The sequence below is a fragment of the Mastomys coucha genome, unplaced genomic scaffold (genome assembly GCF_008632895.1).
Source record: "Mastomys coucha isolate ucsf_1 unplaced genomic scaffold, UCSF_Mcou_1 pScaffold22, whole genome shotgun sequence".
NCBI classification, from domain to species: Eukaryota; Metazoa; Chordata; class Mammalia; order Rodentia; family Muridae; genus Mastomys; species Mastomys coucha.
Genome location: NW_022196905.1, coordinates 233797355 through 233802960, shown reverse-complemented (window position 1 = coordinate 233802960; position 5606 = coordinate 233797355).

The window sequence follows — 5606 nt, the reverse complement described above, 5'->3', positions numbered from 1 at the left end:
ATTTATCTCTACTTTTTTATATGATTGTTGCTTGTTCCTTTTTGCTATGACAGTACAACCATTTGCAGTAAAGGATAGGTCTATGTGCACTGACCAGAGCACCTTCCAGATGAGCTATTGGGAGAGAATGCAGCCAGGAGGATGTCACCAGGAGAGTCACCTTACTAGAGGGTGGGTTGTAAAGTCAGTTTGACACATAATGAATGGCATTTAACTTAAATTGTTCTTACACACTTTTGAAGGCGTCCTTATAGCCCTCTTCATGGTTCTCAGTTGAATTCTCCTTCAGGGGCAAGTCCCCAGATTAAGGACTTGCCAGATCCCTGTTGTATTCCTGAAGTTAGTAGAATACCCTTGAGGTCATGGTACAGACACCCTGGTCCCCAGTAGAGCACAGGCCTTGAAACCTGATGACCCTAAGGGACAGCAGGTGTTCGGCCACACCTCCTGGGCCTCTGGCTCCTGACACAACTACAGTCACCCATAGCCTGTGCCCACCCCCCCACCTACCCCTCACCCCTGCAGAGGTGTGAGGCCATCAGTCATGCAGAAATGCTCCAAGCTCCTGGTATTTTGTCTGGACTCCACCCCCAGTTACCTGGCAATAGCCAGGTAGACCAGGCCCATTATAAAAGTGTCTGTTTGCCCCTCCTCCCTCTTTTATTCCCTCCTCTCTCCACGTGGCCATGGCTGGCTTCTACTTCCCTACTCTCTCCCTCTCTCTGCCTTTCTACAATAAACACTTTAAAACCATGGACTGCTTCTTCTCATCTGGACCACCATGCTGGAGCAATGGAGCAGGTGTTCCTCTAAGGAGCCATATAACCTCCTGCCAGGAGGCCTCCCCACTCTCCAGCCATGGCTTCTACCAACCTGAGCTGCCCACCAGGCAGACAAGGACTCTCATCCCCACGGTAACCTACCAGAACTCTCTCCTACCCTTTTCCCCTAGGCCCCAGGCTAAAGTCTGTTCTCAGCTCTTCCGCAACATCCAACAGCGTCTTAAGTGTCCGGGACTCAGAACCTGATGTCCCTGGCCTCTGTGTGGCCCAGGGACCCCAGAACTGGCTTTTCCAAGGCATCCAGAGGCATCTGTGGTGCTTGAGAGTCTGAGCCCGACTCCGGCAGGTTCTGTGGGGACCCCAAACTGCACCTTCCCCACCCCTGGAACATGATCCTGGAACTTCACATAGCCCAACGCCCACCCAGCAGTGTTGTGGGGGTGCAGGCAGTCAAAACTTCCCGCATCTACCTCACCCAGCAGCCAAGCCTTGGGCCGGACGCAGGACCCAATTTTTGCCCCACAATTAAATTTGCAAAAAAATATTGTTTTAGGTTTGTTTGTTTGAGAAAAGGTCTCCCTACATAGCCCTGACTGCCAGGAACTCACTAGACCAGGCTAGCCTGGAGCTCACAGATTGGCCTGCCTCTGCCATCCCAGTGCTGAGATTAAAAGTATGTGCCACCATCCCTGACAAAGTACATTTTTTTAAAGATTACATTTATCATTTATGGTAGGGTATACATGTGGAGGTCAGAAAACAACTTTTAGGAGTCAGTTCTTTCCTTCCTCACTGTGGGTCTTGGTATTTAAGTCAAGTAGTCAGGCTTGGCAGCAAGTGTCTACTGCTGAACTATCTCCCAAGAGTTTTGGTTTTGTGTTTTGTTTTGTTTTTTGAAAGGCACAGGCAGGTCTCTAAGTTTGAGGCCAGCTTGGTCTACAGATCGAGTGCCAGTACTGTACAGAGAAACCTTGTCATGAACATTACCCCCCCCCCCCAATTAATGTTGCACATAGCATGCATGTGGCCCTCACAGGACCATTTTGGGGAGTTGATTCTTCCACCATGAGCTCAGGGGATGGAACTCAGATGGTCAGGCTGTGCTGTCACCTGGTCACCTGCTGAGCCAGCTCACTGGTTCAGACTGGAGCGTGTTCTCACTGCTCTGTATGTAACCCTTTGGACATGCTTCCTGGAGGGCGGGGACAGAGCTGCTTGCCTACTTTTTTAATGCTAACCCACATTTTGAAGGAAATATTTCTGTAATATAAATGTCCAAGTCTTAAAAGGAACAGAAAGCCACGCCAGACACTGGTCTCCATTCCTCTGGATTGGGTGTCATTCCCTGAGCCATTTTGATTTTGGTTGAAGGTGAAAACAGATTCTGAAATAGCTCATTACAGTTTTACTTTCTGGGAAATTTAAAAGGCAGGGACACCCTTTGCCAACATACTTGGCCTCTAAGATGCTCTGAGAAAATATCTCTGAGGTCAGGGAGCAAGAGGTGTCCCATTGTTACTTTATGTGACAGTCATGATGTCCCCTTTTGGGTCACCAAGCCAGCCAGAGCCACCATCCACAGCTATAACCCTGTCTTGAGAATCCCTGGCAGTTCAGCATCTTGAACGACCCTCAGGTGACTGTTCAGTTAGCCAGGATTCCCAGTCTGTCTGTCTGTCTTTCTTTTTTCCTTTTTTCCTTTCTTTCTTTCTTTCTTTCTTTCTTTCTTCCTTCCTTCCTTCCTTCCTTCCTTCCTTCCTTCCTTTCCTTCTTTCTTTCTTACTTAATAAGATGCCATGTGCCTGTCCCCTCTACAGAAGGAATCCCTGAAATAAGGTGGGAGTGGGGTGCTGAGCGACCTCAACAGGGCTTCCTGCCTGCCACTGTGCTGAAATCTTCACTGTAGTCTGTGCCTGCTTTGGAGTGAAAGACTCTTTTGTAGAAGCAAGGAAGTCTGGGGTAGCCTTTCTCCTGCTCTCAGTGCCAGGACACCAGTGAAGTGCTCCTGGAGACTGAGAGAAACAGTGAGACTCTCTCCTCCACACACACAGCCCCTTTCACCCTGAGGGCCTTGTCAGCCGGCACTGGGGATTACCTCACCAGCCTCTAAAGGGTGCTGAGGCAGCTGCTGACTTCCCTGATCCTCTGCATACCCATCGGAGAGGAAGTGGGGGATGCTGAGGAAAACGGATATTATCTAGGCTGGAGCCAGGCCAGCGGAACAGTGGCTTCAACCACAACGTGGCCCTTGACTTTGGTTCAATTCAGAAGGAAGATGACAGGCGATTACTAATTGGGAAGCCAGGGGAAGGGGGGACCTTGGGAGCAGAGGCCTGGTCTGGGGCCCCCTGGGCAGGCAGGGCTGCACTGCACCAGAGCACCTTAGGAAGTCATGTTTTAATAGAAGGTACCTTCTAAACGACAGTTTGTAATTGGCATGCAGCTGTCCCAGTGGCTCAGTCTGGGGATCAGAAATCTATCATGGCCTTCATTAGCTCAATGACTGCTTCATATGTGGCCAGCCTAGAAGCTGGCTGGTAGCACTAGACTTGACTTCCTGAAACTCTGCCAGGGGTTTGAACAGTTTCCCTAGACATGCAATGGATTTAGCGAAAACCTTTTGGAGTCACAGAATAAATAACCTGCACTCCTGTTCTACTTATGAAGACATTGAAGCCACTCTAATAGTGACAGAGAAGTGTGAGGACCCAGGTCACCTAATGAAAGTCCTGTGGTACTCCTGTGTTGGCATTCCCCTGCCTCAAGGACTAGACTTGGCTTGGCCTTGGCAGTAACCACATGTTACCTGAACTCTGAGGCTGAGGGTAGAAAGCAGATACATAGAAGTTTGTGTTTCACAGATGGATCAAGAGGGAGTGTATCCCATGGCAAATTCCAATGAAGTGTGATGCAGACTTGGTTCCCATTCTGTATTCAGATTCATATAAGACAGATGCCCATCCTGCAGCTGGACCAACAGCAGCAGCAGCCTGCTCAAATTCTCACTGTCATCCTGGGGTTTGGGAGGCCTAGAGCTAGGGTATTAAGATGGTGAACAGGGGCTAGGGATCTACAGCTCAGTTGGTAGAGTCTGCTAGTTTGCACAAAGCCTTGGATTTGAGCCACAGCACCACATAAAAATCAAACCATATGGTCAATCCTAATACTCCCAGCCCTCTGGAGGGGAGGCCCAAGGTCACACTCAGCTCTGAGGCTCACCTAGGATGGGACAAACCTTGAACCACACAGTAGCATGTTCGACACCGTACAACAGGCACAGTCTTCCACCACCGCATACTTTGTCAAATGTATTTGTTTTATGTGTTTAGGTGTTTTGCCTGTGTGTATATCTAAAAGAGCATCAGATCCTCTGGAAATACAGTTACAGGTGATTGTGGGCTGCCATATGAGTGCTGGGAATCAAACCTGGGTCCTCTGGAAGAGCAATCAGTGCTCTTAACTACTGAGCCATCTCTCCAGCCCCCATTGCAACATGGCCTTCATAGCTCTTCATGAGGTACCTTCAAGAGTATGTCTGGAAGGACAAAAATTGGGGCTATCCCAATCCACGGACCTATACAGACATCAAAAAGCTCATAAAGGCTGTGTAGCTCTCCTGGCTAGGGCACACATAAACCCTTAGGCTTCTGCTGGAAGATCAAACAAGACTTACCATACCATAAATCCACTTCAGATGCCTGCTCACACAGCATCTAGAATAGAAGGGAACCGCAGTAGAAACGTGCCCATGTCTTTCCGTCAGTCATATTTCAGAGCCTATTGCTGTACCATGCCCTGGCCACTTAGTAGTGCAGATTGCTGTACGGTATGAGTTACTCTAGGGAGATGTGAACATCTGTTAATCCTAGATGGGGGGACTGACAACAGCTTGAGGAAATGCTTCCCTAAGGTCCAGTTTGCTGAACCACTGGGTTTGCTAGGTTTACTTACAGGGTGTATAGGTGAGAGGTCGCAGGAGCAGAGAGGACCCAGGCAGCCTGGAGCACTGCAGGGCCCGCCTGGCATGGTGACACCTCCCAGAGGCTGCCCTGCAGGAGCTGGCTTTCACATACAGGCTACTCCAGGAAGTCTCTTCCCCAGCAGTTGGTTACTGCTCATATAACCCTGGCCAGTGGTCTTTCCAACCTTGTGACTTTGGTAGGCTTCCTGCGCACCCTAAATTTTGTTAACTTCTTAAGTTTTACAGAGTGTCTTACTTCCCTTTGAGAAGTATGTTTCTACACAGCAGAAGTAGCCACATGACTCCCTTCCCCTGTCTCTGACTCTTAAGGTTCTTTCCACCACATCTTCTACAATGTTCCCTGGGCCTTGGAGAGGGTGATGCAGATGTTTGATATTTATTTATGACTGAAGATTGGTTCCTTATACTCTAGCAAGAATCATTTTTTCCTAGCAGCATGACTGTGCGTGTTGGTGGTCTCCGCGGTAATCACTGCCCATTGGGGACTGGGGGAGGGGGGAGGATTCCTTTCTAGGACAGAGGCCAACAGCAGCAAGTTTATGGATATAGACACAGATGCTCTCGGGGCAATTTGACAGGTGTGTCTCACCCATTTAACAACACAACAGTAGTTACTTCTTCATGGGGGCCTATGATCTCCCCAGCTTGTACCCAGACTGATAGTACCAGATGTGAGTTCCCTCCTGGGGAGCAGGCCTTAAGAGTCAATCAGAAGCAGTTGTTTGGGCTGGTAAGATGGCTCAGAGGTTAAGAGAACTGACTGTTCTTCCAAATGTCCTGAGTTCAAATCCCAGCAACCACATGGTGGCTCACAACCATCTGTCCAGCTACAGTGTACTCAT